Source organism: Periplaneta americana, chromosome 1 (genome assembly GCF_040183065.1).
Source record: "Periplaneta americana isolate PAMFEO1 chromosome 1, P.americana_PAMFEO1_priV1, whole genome shotgun sequence".
Taxonomy (NCBI): Eukaryota; Metazoa; Arthropoda; class Insecta; order Blattodea; family Blattidae; genus Periplaneta; species Periplaneta americana.
This window is the reverse complement of record NC_091117.1, coordinates 113,112,634-113,131,481: the sequence shown is the minus strand read 5'-3', so window position 1 is coordinate 113,131,481 and position 18,848 is coordinate 113,112,634. Positions and strand designations below refer to the sequence as shown.

At 34.5% G+C, this 18,848-nt stretch overlaps 1 long non-coding RNA gene across 1 annotated transcript; it reads left to right on the top strand.

The window, feature by feature from the left end:
- Window positions 1-1,424: 1,424 nt before the first annotated feature.
- On the top strand, window positions 1,425-5,957 carry LOC138699869 (uncharacterized). Its single transcript, XR_011332102.1, has 3 exons — window positions 1,425-1,926; window positions 2,383-2,512; window positions 3,608-5,957. It is a non-coding gene; the product is annotated as an uncharacterized lncRNA (long non-coding RNA).
- Window positions 5,958-18,848: the final 12,891 nt, after the last annotated feature.

The following is an 18,848-nucleotide window of genomic DNA, read 5'->3' as shown; positions in this document are numbered from 1 at the left end:
CATTTTAGTTATTTCTGCTGTTTGAGATGAAAGTATGTATTTAGAGACTATTGATAGAATAGCTGCTTTGGAGTCTGACAATATAACTGCATTCTTAAATTTATTGATGTAGCATAGAAGATTCCTGAGACTTTTACTTATTACAATGATTTCTCCGTCAAAACTTGTTGTTCCACATCCAAGAGATCTATAAAGTGAGAAGAGACAAAATATTGTACCATATTTACTCTCTTCTTAGCTGATGTTATACGACAAGCATTCCATTATAAAAAATTTAGTTGCTTCTGTACCATTAAAGTAGTCCCGCCCAGAAATCCGATTGGGGGACTATTTTGCTGCATAGAATTGGAATATATCAGTCTCCTAACTGTCCATTGTGCTACTCAAACCAAGAAATGGATTCGGAACACCTCAAAATCTGTGCTTCAGTGGCTGACCATGACAATAATTTTGAAAAATACTGGAGTGCAAGAGGTCAAATGACTTTATTGTCAAATGCCTGGCATTAGAAAACATCAACATATTTACTCTGGTCATGATAATATCTTTGAAAAATATTGGAGTGCAAGAGGTCAAATGACTTTATTGTCAAACGCCTGACATTAGAAAACAACAACATATTTACTCTCTAAAAATTCTAAATAATGCACCCAAATCTCACCAGTTGCAGAAGCTGCAGATTCGTATCGCTGCCACTGGACTCCCTCCTATGCCCTATAGATGACACAACTGAAATGCTCAATGTACTAGTAATTATTATTTGTATTTATATTACTATGTAATGTTAACTTAGGGTCTTAAAGATCGTTAGATTTATCATTACCCTATATATTACAAAAATTATATTGCTCATAATGTAGAAGTCAAGTACTCTACTTTTTTTTTTTCAGATGAATGAATGAATTCCCCTTATTTTCCTTCAATTAACTGAAGAAATCAACACATTAAACGAAATGAGATAACAATGATAATAATAATAATAATAATTCATTTTAGTACCGAGGTCATGGAAAGCATGGGGCTCTACCTCCATGCCCCCCAAATGCCTTCTTGGCATGTTACGGCGATACCTTTACCTTTTACCTTTAATAATAATAATAATAATAATAATAATAATAATAATAATAATAATAATAATAGTACACTAATATGGCTACTGTGTCCTCGAATGAAAATGCAAAATAACTATATAGTAATAGTAATAATAATCCAAATATTATAAAACTGACACATTCTGTAAATAATGGATATTAATAATATGTTTAAAACTGTCATATTGGCAAAACTTATAACCAAAGAACTTTCGAAACCAAAGAGTTTTGTACTGCTAATTTTACAAACTCTGTGATCGAAATACAGCCAGCGCTGTCCTGACCACATGCGGCAAACTATGGAACAGCTATGAGCATCCAACATCTATCATTTGAGTTAAACCCCCCTGCATTCAAGCAATGCCTGCAAGATTGGTATTTAATAATAACGGAAGTGCACACAATGTGCAGGATAATATATTATTTTAGCTTTCGCTGCTGCAGAACTTGGTCAGTGAAACTATAATCGGTGTTTACACTCCATCACATGGTTTTTTGGTATTTTAATATTAATATGGCGTACTTTGTAGATAGAAAATCTTAATGTATCTTAATTCAACATGCGCTTTAAACTTGATTCTTTCAATATTCTTCCCAGACTGCGTGCGTACGAGCATGAAAAACTGAACCGTGTAGATGCAGCTTAACTGCACCGTCATGTTTTCTAATTTAAACTGAATTCTTCCATCATATCTTAAACGTTTATTAAACTGAGATCTGTAATTGTTTTCAGGGATAAACTTCAGAACGCGATTACCTTCCTTCTACCACTACCACATGATGAAATGATTTCTGTGTATTATGCCTAACTACAATTACGCCAAGAGCTTTAAAGGTAAGCTAACAGAGTTAATATACACTTTGGGTATGAACGAACATCTTATTTTTGTATATAGCTAAGTTAAGTTGGTCAGACATCTTAAAATTCGTGGGACAGAATTTGATATGACTAAATATGTTGTTCTCGGTGTAATTCTTTACAGTTGCGTTACCAAAGGATGGCGGGGGTACCTTAGCTTGGTAACGCAATAGTAAAGAAGTGTTGTTCCCGAAAAGCTATATTTTAGAAATTTGACTTTACAGTTAACAGTAGTACCTTTACTGGAATAATTTTGATAAAATAAAAAGAGTTAAATTGCCGGAGATATTTATTATTTTTATAGACTCGTGGATAGAATTCTTCCAGGAATATTTCACAAACGTTGATTATACTGCAATCCTTCAATTGTTCTATGAAATGTAGTGTTATTAATGCACTATATGATACTAGGCTACTGCTGGTTTGTTTCAGTTAATAGAAAGACAAATGGCGGAGTTTTACACTGTGAATGTGCTGCAGTGTACTGTCAGAAATGGGTTAGTAATGAGAAGACCTGGTTATTCCTGTTTCCCGCGCCAAGTAATGCAGCACAGCTTAAAAGGTAAGCAATGGCATTGGCATAAGCTCAATGCAAAGATATCCTTATATATCATCAGTAAATAGTCAGGGTTGGTAAACTGTAGTGATTTTTTTAATTTAAGTGAGAATTATTTGTCAAATTCATATTTGTTTATTAAAATGAGTTTTTGCCTTCTTTTGTAATTCATTTAAACTTAATTTGTGCATTACTTCCTACATATTGTGTAATTTGTTAATGTGTTATTTTAAGTAATTAACAACATCTCTTCAAAAATAATTTACTATGTTTACACATAGGCCTCATTATTAATACATGAAGAGTTACAGCACTAATAACCTGCACTTAATGATAATAATAATTAGCTTAGACTTAGGCAAGATATTATGCTCAGTTTGTTATTCATTAGAAAAGAATTCAACTATTTAGGGAGATTAATATTTACAAATAAATTTATCAGAAGAGCTTAGCATTGTGTGTTTTCAGAATAAATACGTAGTCCATTTGGCATTGTGCAACTTTTACTTTGAATATTGTTATGAGCTACAACTATTCATTTCAATCCTCAGCATCATACTGTGCTTTAATTAGGTGGTGATTCCGAAAGTAGGAAAGTAGGCTCTACTTGACTACCTGTACCATGTGTTCTGTTGCTCCTTAATTAGGAGTTGGGAAAAGACATATGAGAAGCAAACATTCAAAACCTGTCCATTTCTTCAGAAAATGCTAGAATTATATGTCTGTAATAAACAAAGATTTTTCTGTGGTGAAATTTTATATGAATTCATAGGAAGAAAAATATATTTCACCATAGAAAATATTTTGTTCATTGCAGAGATGCAAGTTTGCTACTCATATATATTGCTAATAGTTTTAAGAAGCAGCAGAACAGTCATATGTAAAAACGTTTATATATTTTTTTTCAGGAAGTTAATTTCTCATCTTAATCATGTTAGGTGCATATAATTTTAATCTGTGATTTAAGTAGTAACAATTATTTGATGTAAATAAAATGAAAATTATTTTATTTACATCATGATTAAATCATTAATTTAAATTAATACCAACCCTGGTTTGTGTATTTTTTTTAAGAAAATAATAGAATTTTGATTGTAACAGGTACCACATGTGGGCAGCTGTGGCAGAAAATCCTCATCCTTACAGAAGGGCCTATATATGTGCAAGGCATTTTTGCAGTAATCAGTATAACGGTGACTTCAGATATAACTTACTAAGAGGGGCCATTCCATCAAGGGATGCTTGGTATCCCACTCAAGAACTACGACCCACTTCATCACCAGCCTACTTACATTAACCTTTTTCACCACCTAACATAATTGCTTCATTCATTGTCTTTATCTTTTAACAAAATTGTGTTTAATTTTGTTGACAAGTGTATGGTAATGGACTTCATTCATCATTATTATTATTATTATTATTATTATTATTATTATTATTATTATTATTATTATTATTATTATTAAAGGTAAAAGGTAAAGGTATCGCCGTAACATGCCAAGAAGGCATTTGGGGGGCATGGAGGTAGAGCCCCATGCTTTCCATGACCTCGGTACTAAAATGAATTATTATTATTATTATTATCATTGTTATCTCATTTCGTTTAATGTGTTGATTTCTTCAGTTAATTGAAGGAAAATAAGGGGAATTCATTCATTCATCTGAAAAAAAAAAAAGTAGAGTACTTGACTTGTACATTATGAGCAATATAATTTTTGTAATATATAGGGTAATGATAAATCTAACGATCTTTAAGACCCTAAGTTAACATTACATAGTAATATAAATACAAATAATAATTACTAGTACATTGAGCATTTCAGTTGTGTCATCTATAGGGCATAGGAGGGAGTCCAGTGGCAGCGATACGAATCTGCAGCTTCTGCAACTGGTGAGATTTGGGTGCATTATTTAGAATTTTTAGAGAGTAAATATGTTGTTGTTTTCTAATGTCAGGCGTTTGACAATAAAGTCATTTGACCTCTTGCACTCCAATATTTTTCAAAGATATTATCATGACCAGAGTAAATATGTTGATGTTTTCTAATGCCAGGCATTTGACAATAAAGTCATTTGACCTCTTGCACTCCAGTATTTTTCAAAATTATTGTCATGGTCAGCCACTGAAGCACAGATTTTGAGGTGTTCCGAATCCATTTCTTGGTTTGAGTAGCACAATGGACAGTTAGGAGACTGATATATTCCAATTCTATGCAGCAAAATAGTCCCCCAATCGGATTTCTGGGCGGGACTACTTTAATGGTACAGAAGCAACTAAATTTTTTATAATGGAATGCTTGTCGTATAACATCAGCTAAGAAGAGAGTAAATATGGTACAATATTTTGTCTCTTCTCACTTTATAGATCTCTTGGATGTGGAACAACAAGTTTTGACGGAGAAATCATTGTAATAAGTAAAAGTCTCAGGAATCTTCTATGCTACATCAATAAATTTAAGAATGCAGTTATATTGTCAGACTCCAAAGCAGCTATTCTATCAATAGTCTCTAAATACATACTTTCATCTCAAACAGCAGAAATAACTAAAATGCTCTCTCAATTAATATCACTCAATAAAAGAATTGTATTCCAGTGGATACCATCCCATTGTGGAATCCTGGGAAACGAGAATGCTGATGTTTTAGCAAACAAGGGCAGCACTGCTACTTAAAGACCTGTTACTAAATCTACGTATTACTCTGTGAAAAGATTTATTAAATCTACATACTTAGACTTCAACAAACAAAATTTGATAACACAAATCTCAAGGGAAAAAATGGATCACTCTGCATCATAATCCACTGTTAATTCCCGATTTACCACTAAAATCGTCTGTAGCTGCATTTAGATTGGCAACAGGCCATGACTGTCTGGCCAAACAAACACCTCCATAGAATTGGAATATATCAGTCCCCTAACTACCCACTGTGCAACTCAAACCAAGAAATGGATTCGGAACACCTCAAAATCTGTGCTTCAGTGGCTGGCCATGATAATATCTTCGAAAAATATTGGAGTGCAAGAGGTCAAATACTTTGTCAAACCCCTGGCATTAGAATACAACAACAACATATTTTGAGCAATGGGGCCACAATCAAATCAAACACTCAGTATCAAAGCTCAAAATTAGGAAATGTTGCGAAGTATAGACTTATCTCTAATAAATTGTATTGCACTTTTTCTAATATGTTCAGTGTTTTGAATCAACTATACATCAGAGAATGAAAAATAATTTTTTTACTTGTATTTCTTAATGGTGTTTTTATTAAAAGTCTAAGTTAATTTTATGTCTGTTGTAGACAAATAGTTTTCTTAGTATTCTTTATCAGTGGTGATTATTGATTACTTAGATTTTTAATATCCATATATTAAACTAATGGCAGTTACTTTTAAAAATAGATGTTCAGCTCTGACGGTGTAAAACAAATAAAGTGGTGTTTTATAAATGTTTATGAACGTGCGTTGTACTATGTCACAGCAAAACATCTTATGACTATTTTCAAGCTAATGTTTGACATAAAAAAATTAAGAGCGAATTATAATTATATAACTGACCAATAATAACTTCGAAATCAGTATTCCAAAGTCAATCTTTGTTTTTATCTTCCAATACATGATACATAACATTATTTAAAAATAGTGCTTAAGGTGTTTTGGAGAGAAGTATCCTATCCTATTCGCATCCTGTATCTCAATTACATATTTGATCTAGAAGATGCAAAAACTTTTATTAGTCAAATTTGATAAATTAATTTAATAAAAGGGTTAAATGACGGTGTGTGTTAATGGTTTTCAGTTTCATGTTCAACCATTATATTTATATTCACATGTTAAAACAAAAATGTGATATAAATATTGTGGTTAAACATGTTATTTAAACTGATAAACCATTACACACTCCTTTGGCGATATGAAAAATACCAGTATGTGTTGGTATAATAGGTATCTGCAGTACCGATCGTGCTCTAATGTTGGCATAACGGATACCTGTAATACCGATCGGGCCGTGTAACAAGGGATGTAGTTCCGCATTCTGCCGCTATGTGTAACGAGATTTAGTTCCGATGTTTTGCCGCCAAGTGTCTCGACGTCGCGTCAATAGCGTGTCGAAGGTAATGCATTGAGTTGGGGGTCTTTCTATTTATTTGTCTATGATAGGAACCAAGTAAGGCCGAATTCATCATTATAGGTATAAAAAATTACAGAAAAAGTCCAAAAACATGTACACGCAATGCTCCACTTCCGCGAAATTACAGTCTGTAGTTTGGATTCAGTGATGGCATTATATCCTGGGTTTGAGCCCCGAAAATTTATAATTCTTTATTAGAGACCAAAAATTGCAGGAAAAATCTAAAAACTTGTATAGACAATGCACATCTTCCGACAAATTACAGTCTCTTGTTTGGACAAGGTGACGGCTATATTTCCTGAGTTCGAATACCGAAAGTGTAGGCTATAATTGTTTATTAGAGGCATGAAAATTTCCAGGAAAAATCTAAAAATTTGCATACACACTGCTCGACTTCCGCCAAATTACAGTCTGTAGTTTGGACCCAGTGACGGTATTATTTCCTGGGTTTGAGCCCCGAAAACTTATAATTCTTCATTAGAGACATAAAAATTACAGGAAAAATTTAAAACTTGTATACACAAAACACATCTTCCGCCAAATTACAGCCTGTAGTTTGAACCCAATGACGGTTTTATTCTCTGAGTTTGAGCCTCGAAAATTTATAATTTTTTATTAAAGAAATAAAAAATTTTAGGAAAAACTAAAAACTTGTATGCACAATGCAAATCTTCCGCCACATTACAGTCTGTAGTTTTAACCCAATGACGGAATTATTTCCTGAGTTCGAGCCTTGAAAATGTGTAATTGCTTATTGTAGGAATAAAGAATTCCAGGAAAAATCTGAACTTGTATACATAATGAACCCCCTCCGTTAAATATCGGACTGTAGTTTGAACCTAGTCAGCGTATTATCTCCTTAGTTCGAGCCCCTTAAAATTAAAATTCATTACTGTGGGTATGACAGATTTGCTGGAAAATCTAAATCTAAAAAAAACTTACATATTGAACCTCTTCCTCTAAATTTCAGTCTTCTCAGTCTGTTTTATTCTCAGTCTTCTCTTTCCTTCATGAATTGAACTTTGAGACGAGACAGAGTGGACAGAGGGAAGGCAGAGGGCAGAGAAGGCACAAAAATGACAGAGTGAACTTAGTGTACAGAGAGTGGACTGTGAATAGGCCTACAGAGAGTGGAATGAAAGGACAGGCAGTGGACTGAGAGGACAGAAAGGGGTCTGAGAGGACAGAGAGTAGACTGAGAGAATAGATGGAGCACTGTGGGAATAGGAGGGAACTAAAAGAATAGAGAGGGATCAGAGAGTGAACTGAGAGAAGAGAGAGTGAACAGAGAGGATAGAGTTGACTGAGAGAACAGAGAGTGTACTGAGAGCACAGAGTGTGGACTCAGAGGACAGAGTGAAGACAGAGAGTGGACTGAGAAGACAAAGAGTGGACTGATAGGACAGAGAGTGATCTGAGAGAACAGGGAAGGGACAGAGAGTAGACTCAGGTGACAGAGAGTGGACTGAGAAAACAGTGAGGAGACCAGAGGAGACAGAGTGTGGATCGACAGTCTGAGAGGACAGAGAGTACAGAATATGAACTCAGGTAACAGAGAGTAGACTGAGAGGACAGAGTGGGGTGAAAACTGAGAGTGGATTGAGTGTACAGAGAGTGAACTGAGAGGACAGAGAGTGGACTGAGAGGATAGAGAGAAGACTGAGAGTGAACTGGGGAAACTGTGAGTCAGAATTCTTTCCTCTCAGTCCTCTCTATGCTCACTCACTGTAATTTCAGTAATCTCTCTTTGATATCGGTCCACTCTGTTTCCTTTCCCTGTTCTACTACCTCAGTCCTCTCTCTCTCTCTCCTCTCAGTCCAATCTGCGTCTTCTCAATTCACTCTCTGTAATCTCTGCCCCTTCTCTGTCCTCTCAGTCCACTCTCTGTTCTCTCAATATACTCAACATTCTCTGTGTCCACTCTCTTTTCTCTCAGTTCACTCTCTGTTCTCTTAGCTCATTCCCACTCCTCTTGCTCATTCCCTATCCTCTCAGGCTACACACTGTTGTCTGAGTCCTCTCACTGTCGTCTCAGTCCATTCTGTCCCTTCATTCCATTCTCTGCCCCTCAGTTTACTCTTTGTACTCTCAATTCACTCTCTGTAATCTCTGTCCACTTTCTGTCCTCTCAATCCATTTCCTTTCCTCTCAGTCTACTCTCTGTCCCCTCCGTCCACTCTCTGGTCTCTCAGTTTACTCACCATCCTCGCTCTCCACCTTCTTGTCACTCAGTTCAGTCTCTGTTCCCTCTGTTCTCTTAGCTTTCTCTGTAGCCCTCAGTGCTCTATCTATCCTCCCAGGCTCCTCTCTGTCCTCTCAGTCCATTGTCATTCCTCTCAGTCCACTCTCTGTACTTTCAGTTTACTCTCTGTACTCTCAGTCCACTCTCTGTACTCTAATTCCAGTCTCTGTCCTCTCAGTCCTTGCAAAAGTATCTACAGCTATACATATGTCACAGCGTTATATCAACATGCCAACAACACCTAAAGGAACGGCAAGGGTTAAGCACGGATTTTATACGATTTCGCGTTTTCCTAACTATATAAGTGCAATTGACTGAAAACATGTGAAAATACAATCACCAGATGGAGGAGATGCAGAAATCATAAGGCCATCATAAGGACTAGAAGTCCAGTACAGAGGAGCTATGGGGTATAGAAAAGAAGATTTCGTGTTTTAGCTACTGGAATCAGACTAAAATCGGGCAGAATTCAAAGTGTAATTGTGGCAACAGCTATTTTACACAATATAGCTTGCAATGAGAATGAAAATATACCAGTTGGATGCCATTAACGCTGTGCATAACTTCCCTTAAGCAGCTAACAACCACCCAAATGTATCTTTAGGTCAGGGGTTTGGACTTTTTTTCCCCTCATTTAGATCAACACCCAAATGTAGCAGAAAATAATGTCAGGCGAAACCATCTTATCCATCAATACTTCCAATACTTGGTGAACCAGTGAAGGAAGAGATTAAATTAACATAAAATAAGTTTCATTCACTGCAGTACATGTAACATTGTTTATTATTCATGTTAAACTTGCATACTTTCAAAAGTATATTATAACTTTACTTCAATGGAAATTAAGCATTACCAGCACCTTATCCATCAGTACGTTCATGACTAAAATTTGTTTGTGAATCAGTGAAACAAAGGGATGAAATTAACATAAAGTAAGTTTCATTCACTGTAGTACATGTAACATTGTTTATTATTCATGTTAAACTTGGATATTTTCAAAAGTATTATAATTTTACTTCACTGAAAATTAAGCAGTACCAGTAGCTTACACTATAATTATTAAGCCTAAAATTGTTATTTTTTTAAAACCTGACATATTATCTTGTGTGGTGTAGCTTTAGATGCAACACAACCACCATAATATAGAATCTAATGATGACATGACTTAACTGTAACTGTGTTGTATAAAATATTACTACTGATACACAAATATTTTAACACATGATAGTGTAGTCACAATTTATGTAAAAATTCCATTTTATTTTAATTACGCAGTGATGTTAGAAGCTGAAATATATCTGCATTTGTATCAAAATTATATTAATGTCGAATTTCAATGAAAGAAAGTAACTGATTACTTGAAATATGCAGTGTGTTTATTTTATAACATATAAGAAATTAGCTGGAGAGATTATACTGTATATTTCATATTATGTTCATGTTTATTAAAATAATTAGAAATGAAACTAACAATTGATTTATGAACATTTTGATGTCATGTTATAATTAGGCCTAGCCTACTGTTTTTTTCTTATATATTATAAATAAGCCATATATAAATTATGTGGTAGGTGATAACATGCAATAAATTTCGTTTTTCAATTGGAATTAAGTTAAACTGCCTACTGATTAACTTATTCAATTATTTAAGAAGCTACATAAATTTAAATATCTTCTGTCTTAAGTAGCATGATAATCTGATGTGATATGTTGAATATGGTATTATTAATACAGTGAATGATATAAACCGAATGACATTATGAAAATATCAAAATGACATCATAACATTTTACGACCACTACAAAACTGAAGTTATCAATATATAAGTTAGCTAATGTGATTTAATATGTTAGATTAAATTTTTTAATTTAAATAAAAAAGAACATATAGACTTGAACAAAATGAACACCATAACTACTTTAAAATCTTGTGATTTCAGTTAGCTGTTTGTTTTAAGGTCCAATTCCCTATTCCTAACATCAAGTTCAAGAATTCTTCTTTTCATCTCAAGATCAAACTCCTTATTTTTATATGAAGTTCTGTGAGTTTCATATTCTAAAATTCTTACTTTTTTTTTTCCTGAATTCTCCATTGTCTGAACACAGGACCTTACAGTGTACGTTAATCAGCTTATGATAATCTGATCAAAATTCATAATGGACGATGAAGCAATCATACAGTACAACCAACATTTACTGAAATAAAAATAATAAAAGAGGATGACGCCTATTATGAATATTTAGGCCCCGGGTTTAGGTCACTGGAAAACTGAACAGAGCAAATGTTGGCACCCTAACCTCTTTCTTTAACTTTATCCCTTCTATTACCAAACAAAAATGTGAAACAATAATTTTGCCAATTCACCAAACAAAAAGCTGTTTTTATTACATTATTTATAAATATTCATTTTTGACCATGTATTTAACAATTATTTCAACATCCTACCTTAAAAAACTTTTTCTTGCTGCCTTGCTCTGGGTATTTGCGCATTCTAGCCAATTATAAACTAGGGCCTGTGAATATTACATAACTAGATTAAATCACATACTACAACATTAAAAATAAAAGCTATTTCCCTTAGAATTATCAAGATCCTGGGTACATCAGGTAGGCCTAATTTAGAGGGTTACCGAACACATTAAAAAGCTGGAAAGTAATGGAGATCATGATTTTCGGAGGGAACGGAATAAGCTAAAGGAAATTAATTGTTATATTAAAATAGATCCACATATGCCTCCAGATAATGCACATTAACACAAGACACAAGTTATTGCACGATCTTGTCTATGAGAGAAAAGTGGAATCGAGAATACTTTCCAATAAATTCAAGAAAACAGGTGATTAAATGATACACAACACTTCACATGGGTATACATTATTTATTTATTTGTGAAACTAGTAGATGCATTTCTTCTTTATTCGCGTTGATTTGATTATAGCATCAATTCTCTGTAAACAGCTGACATGTTGAAAACGTATAATACGCGCCATCAGTAATCTTGGCTCTCATTGGCTAGTTGTTGTTGTTGTTATTCAGTGTAGCCAACACATGAGAAGCCATGAGCATCTGGTGCCTACATTACTTTAAACCAACGAGCACAGAATACAATAGAGTAGACACTAGCATCTTAATACCATTGGACGGAGTGAAGCCGGTTTGATGGACCTGACGTCATCTTCTTGCTACCAAAACATTGCAAAATAGCTATTACGTTATAGAAGATCTTATTATAATAAGAATTCTATATGTTCCTAATTTCTTGTAGGACTCACACTTTCTTGTTTGTTTCGTAATACAGAATCGCTATGCACGTATTTTTAGCAAAAATTACGAAACTGTCATCGATAAATCACATATATACAGGTTATTTAAATTGGCAGCTCTGCAAATTGCAGTATGGTATTTAATAGATAATCTGGAAGGTTAAACAAACAATAATGATAAAAAAGGAAAATAACATTTTGACCCTATTTTGCTACTAGTCCAATAAAAATGCTACCCTATAATAATTACTTTTATAGGTTGATCCATTTGCTTCGATTTAATAATGAAACTTGCTTCTTAACGCAAATTATCATTCTCTTCCTTTTGCCAGTATTTTGTATAGATGTCCCGATTTTGTTTGGAGAAAAAATGGAATGCTCTTAACCATATAATATTTGATAGGCTCTTCGTTTATAGTATATAATTAGATTATAACGGCGAACAAAAGTGAAGTTTTATTACCAAGTGGGTCAAGTCAGTTCACGACCGAGTTAATGAAGCTACTAAGTCTGTAAAGCATAAGTCTGATTTCGTGATTATAAAAATTAATTACAATAATATTAATACACTATTTCTTTTTCTTCATCAAACGAATACGTGCATTCGGTTTAAGAGAAACTTCGGTACACCCGTTTTCTATAGCACTCGACACAAACTTCCAACATGGGTTGTTAGGTTAGCTTCGCTCGTAAATGCTAAGTCTGCAAAGCATGTCTGATTTCGTGATTATAAAAATTAATTACAATAATATTAATACACTCTTTCTTTTTCATCAAACGAATACGTGCATTCGGTTGAAGAGAAACCTCGTTACACCCATTTTCTATAGCACGCGACACAAACTTCCAACTTGCGTTGTTAGGTTAGCTTCGCTCGTAAATGCTAAGTTTACAAAGCGTGTCTGATTTAGTGATTATAAAAATTAATTACAATAATATCAATACACTAATCCTTTCTCTTAATCAAACAAATACGTGAACAATACGAATCTAACCGACTAACCTAGGCTAACTCATTCATTACCGTATCTAGGCTACCAGTAATAAGTACATTTCACACATGCATATTTAACCGTGAAAAGTTATTCCAGGAATTTTTTTTGAAAACCTGTTTGTGCAGCCATACGCAGAACATGTAGGCATATTGAAATTAGTTAATTTATTAATTAAAACAACGATGCAACATCACAATCAACTGCCCATGTGCTAACCGGGAGCCCATTGTTTTGGTAGCATCATAATGGCGACTGTCCACAAAAGCGGCTTCACCTCCAAGCTGTTTATATCTACTCTATGCATTCTGTGCTCGTTGCTTTAAACGGGTGGGCTGCCAGCTATTTATCATGGATAAATATATGAGTAGCTTAATATCAAAGGCGAAAATCTGACCTTAGATAGAAATTGAGATAGCTGTGGATTTTTATACAATTTTTCATTCTCTTTCCAGTTATAGTGAAACCATATGCAAATTCTAACACTACACTTATAAAATAAATTGTGTTAAATATTACAAAGAACACTGTGAAACAAAAAATTGCCTCTAGATGGAGATGTCCGTCTTTGATATTAAACTACTCATATAATAGGATGCGAAACTTACTGAGTTTCCCGTAACACATACTAGAGGCGCTGTTGTAGAAATTGATCGTGCTGCCATCTATATATGGTGAGGCGTTATTACAGCTAGCGGCGCACCAAGTGGCGAAAAGAGTAACTACTCCGTGCGTCCAGCAGCGCACCCAAGTAGCAAAAGTAATAACTAATTACTCCGTGCATCTAGCAGCGCACCTGGCGGCGAAAAGTTGAACTATATGCAGTAAATATTCCTCCTCCTCCTCCCCCCCACCGCCATACACCCCTCAATTTAAAATAAAATTTTAAAATTTTTATTCCTCACATCATCTTTCACTGAAAATTGTTATTGGAGCCAATAGTTGGAAGAGACGGTCTATTTTACACTGCCTTATAATGTAACTAATTAAAATACAGCCAAACAGGGACAGAAAATAAAAGAGAGCAAGCTTAGATAATTGGGATTTTATTCTTTAGGTAATAGTGTATAGTGCACTTTAAGTCTGCAAAAACTAGTTACATACTTGAAATTACTATATTACTGTATAATATTTTACAATACATTCAACGACATATTTTTTTTTATGTTTAATATTGGTCGATCAGCAAACTTGCTATACAGACCACTGTTAAATGATGGAATATCACATGCAGAATATCATGCTGAGGTTGGCTCTAAAGGCTCCTCTAATTAATTTAAATTAATTAATTAAACATTTTTGTGAATGATGTGAGTAAAAATATGATGATTTTCTGTGTTAAATTATGAAGAGTCGTCAGTATCACTAAGAAGGATGTCTTGAGGGAGTTTCCTTTTAAGTCGAGATGGCTGACAAGTTCTTGCTCCAATGTTATATGTCACAGCTCCAGGAACACCAGGAAGTTTGTTGAAGAAAGATTTTGACATAGAATGGATGTACTGTTCTAGTGGAAGAATTCCCAATTCTTGATGCAGTTGTTGATTTCTTACAAACCAGGGGGCATTTGTTGCAGTACGCAGGAACTTGTTCTGGAGAACTTGTAGGTTATGCATGTGTGTCTTATTTGCAGTCTCCCACACTGGCGCTGCATAAGTTAAAAGAGGTCGTACAAGCGAGGTGTAGAGTAGCATTGGATAGTCCAATCCAATTTGTGAACGTCTATTAATCAAAGGGTATAATTTTCGAATTCTAGAAGAGGTTAGTGTAACAATGCGAGTTATATGGGCATTCCATGTAAGTTTCGTGTCTAATAATATTCCCAAATATTTGACAGCTTCTTGATTAGAGAGCCATGTAACTTGTTCATTTAGAAGAACCAAAGGAGGAGGATTATGAATAGGCCTTAAAGAGAAGATAGCAACACAATTTTGACAAGGTCCATCATATCACTGTTTAACATACACTACATGTGCACTAGGATTACCAGATTGTAACAATTTAAAAGCAGGTCATTTTAAATGAAAAAGAATTTTCCATATAAAGGCAGGGCATAATAGACTAACTTGATACTTGACGTGACGTCTTTTTACATTCTGTGATATAATAAGGTAATTTGTTTGTCTTTGTACAATAAAACTGATACAAAACTATTATCATGAATAGAATTGAAGTATACGGATTCTAAATTAGCTTTCACCTTATTTAATTTTCTGATTGTTAATACTTCTCTGGTGACTCGACTTGTTTGAGCAAGGATTTTATAAACATAATTCCTCTAATGGACCCCAACTCAATAGTTACTCTCTTTTGTCCATTGGGAATTGGCAAGAAAGAAAAGCAGGAAAATTTCTGATTTTTACGAACCCTGGCAGGACGCAGGACATGTCAAGCGAAATCCAGAACATCTGGTAATCCTATACACACAGATACACTTACATATTTAGTGTGCAGTACTTTGGTAAAGTCTATACAACAAATTGAATAATTGAAATTGTAGGGCCCAGTCGGATAAGAGAAAAAGCCACATCTATATATTTATATTTTGGAATGCTCTGCCATCTGTGCTCGTTTACAGATGTAAATGATACCATTTGAATAATGTGTTGTCATATAGTTTAGTCAGAACATATTTCTTCACATTCCAATGAGATATCCTACGTATCGAAATTTATGGTTTGTCCCCTTGTCTGCCTGGACCCATCAACTATTGTTTAGTCAACTGTCGAAAAACAGGTTTGGACCCTACAAGTGACACTCATGGGGCAATCAGAGCAGGAGGTAATGAGTAAGAGTGGCCAATTCCTTTCCCCCCTCCGTTGCATACATCACTGACTAAATACATATTTCATTAATCAGATTTCAGATACTACAAAAAAATGTTTGATAATTGAAACTGTCATATTACTTATCTACTATTTTGCAACACATTTTAGAACACTTTTCTAGGATCACAACTAAGGTTCTTAGACATTGTTGTTTGGCATACACATAAAGGTAGTGTATACCAAAATGTTGTATGTACTGAGGGTCAGAGTGAAATACATGAGCTGCATCACTTACTTGCATTATGTTGGGCAAAAGAGTTTACTAGGTGAACTGAAGGTATGTTAACCCCCAACTTCCAAAGTCAAATATCTCTCTTACATACACACACATGTACCACATACTGTAACTTTGCTCCCTACAATTACACAATATATTTAACATTTGCTAAAAACATATTTTTCTGGGGCAAAAATAAATAAATAAATAAATATTTAAAAAAATAATAAAAAAAGCTATGAACTTTCCACCAATATGATATACCTTTTTGTTACACACAATATGAGCTATTTACACCACTTTAAAGACACTGTCGAGTTCACAGTATGCAGATGAGAGATGGGTGGGTCACTACTCTAGGTAGCTGCAATCCAAGACGATAGATGCACAATGATGTACAGCAGTGGCAAAAAGAAAAAACGGACCGACCCTTGTAGCTGATTTCAGAGCCTTGTTCACTCCAGAACACAATAGACTGGTAACTAAGACTTTCGTGGTTCGAATCCTGCCTGGAAAGGAACCTTTTTTTGTTCCTTATTCAAATTTATTCCCAATACTTTTTGATTGCAGCGATATTATACTAAATTAACTTATTATTCCCAGAACATGAATTTTACCAGCTTATTTTCTAATGGCTTTCAAAATGGGCTAAGTCAGCAGTCGAGACTACAACAATTTTAATAGATTAATCGCTATCTTGTGAATGCAGGTGTGGCATGTGCAGTGGCTAATTTTGGGGACTTTGATTATTCTGTCGGTCCGGGTTTTCTTGCCACTACTGTACACTGACGTTCAAAATATCTGGCCCTACTAATCGATATTTTTTTTTGGCGTAAGTATGGCTTATTTAGTTATTACTTGTATGAATACATGGTGGTGATAATAGTCAGTGTTGCCAATCATACATAAATATACCCGCATTATAGAATTCAATTTTTCATCCCACTCTGCTTATTGCGAAGCAACACTGAATTTAGCGGGAAACCACTGATATTGTCAATTACGAGAATAATTTATGCTCAATCTACATAGTAATTTTTCCTGACACGTTTTTAACTGCTCAAATAATGGTACCACTTATTGAGAACTAGTGGAATTCTTCCAATTTTTGTCAATTTTTAATGTCTTTGGTTCTGACTTATTCCGTGATGATTGGAGAGTTTGCTTACATGGTCATAATATAATCATAGGCCGGATATCTTTGAACACCAGTGTACATGTGATGCTATCAACACTGTACCTACTTTCTTCTCAGAAGAGACTCAAAAATTATTTAATATCCTTAGTTTTCTCTTGAAGTCAGGACCAAAACAATGTGACTGGTTGATAAACCGAGTCGACCAATTAATCCTAGATACTATATACATATTAAACAAATTATTGAATTGGTCCTGACTACAAAGAGATAAATTACTGGCATTTTACTCATATTTTTTCATCACTGTCCTCAAATTTTTACAATGACAGTTTGCTTTGAAATGTCTGCAGAATGAATTCTCCCATTCTCGGAACTGAGTGGAAACTTCGTTTCTGGGCAATGAAAGACTTCCAAAATCGTCATCAAATGCCTTGAAGTAAGCAAATATTTGATGGCTTTCACTCAGTTCTCTCTGGCTTTCTCCCAGAGTGAGAGTATTTTTACAGTGACTGCATTTATGTTTTTTGAGGAACGTTGAGCAAATGTACCCTGCAATGTAGTACACAATATTATCGTCCTCGATACGTCCAGTATCACACTCCACATCCATTTCGACTATAGTATCAGGAGTACAATCACTGATACAGTTTACATCTGTAACAGATGACGACTCCTGAACAGCCTTGTCACTAACAGAAATACTATTCAATTTCGTCAACACATACTCAACATCTTTTTCGCAGTTACTTCTGTGTGATAACTTGGAAGGAAATGTAATGAGTATGTGTCGAAGACCACTTTCAAGTTGTTGGACAGATGGATTTACATTGCACCCGTGTTGTTGTCTTATGGTAGCAAATGTATTCTCCAATGCATCCTGACTCAGAAATCGAGTCCTTAATTTAGGAATGTTGTACTCAGAACTAAGCTCATCGAACAAATTCAGCAAGCTCTGAATACTAATTCTCCAACCTTCAGGACAAGCTGGCTGACACTTGCAACCCACGAATTCCAAATACTGAATGTCATTCAAAGTTTCTTTTTTTTTTTTTTTTCAAAGATTCTACGTGAACGGAGTCAGGAGTTATGGCAAATATATATTTAAATTTATCTGTTTTCAGTTTCGTGCTATTGAAAGTGTCAAACAGCTTGTCCATCATCTCAATGAAGTCGGCAGTATGCAGAGCACTGATAGATAGCTTTCCCATTCCAACATATGCAAGAATTGCAGTATGTACAGAATAGGAAAACACCTGTGTTGCCAACTTAACCTTCATACGAGAAAACATTTTAGGGAAAACATGGTCCTTTGTAAGTTTAGGAACTAACTTAAGTTTTAACACATCATCATGCATATCATAGATAGTTCTAATATGTGACCAAGATACAGGCTTTTCCATGTAATGCAAATCATATCGCAATAAGTTGTTCCTAATGGACTTCAAAAGGTGTGGTGGATCATACATGAAATGAATTTTATTCCCATTGACTTCAAAATACGGTCTTACTGCTGAAACCCCCAATTTAGATGCC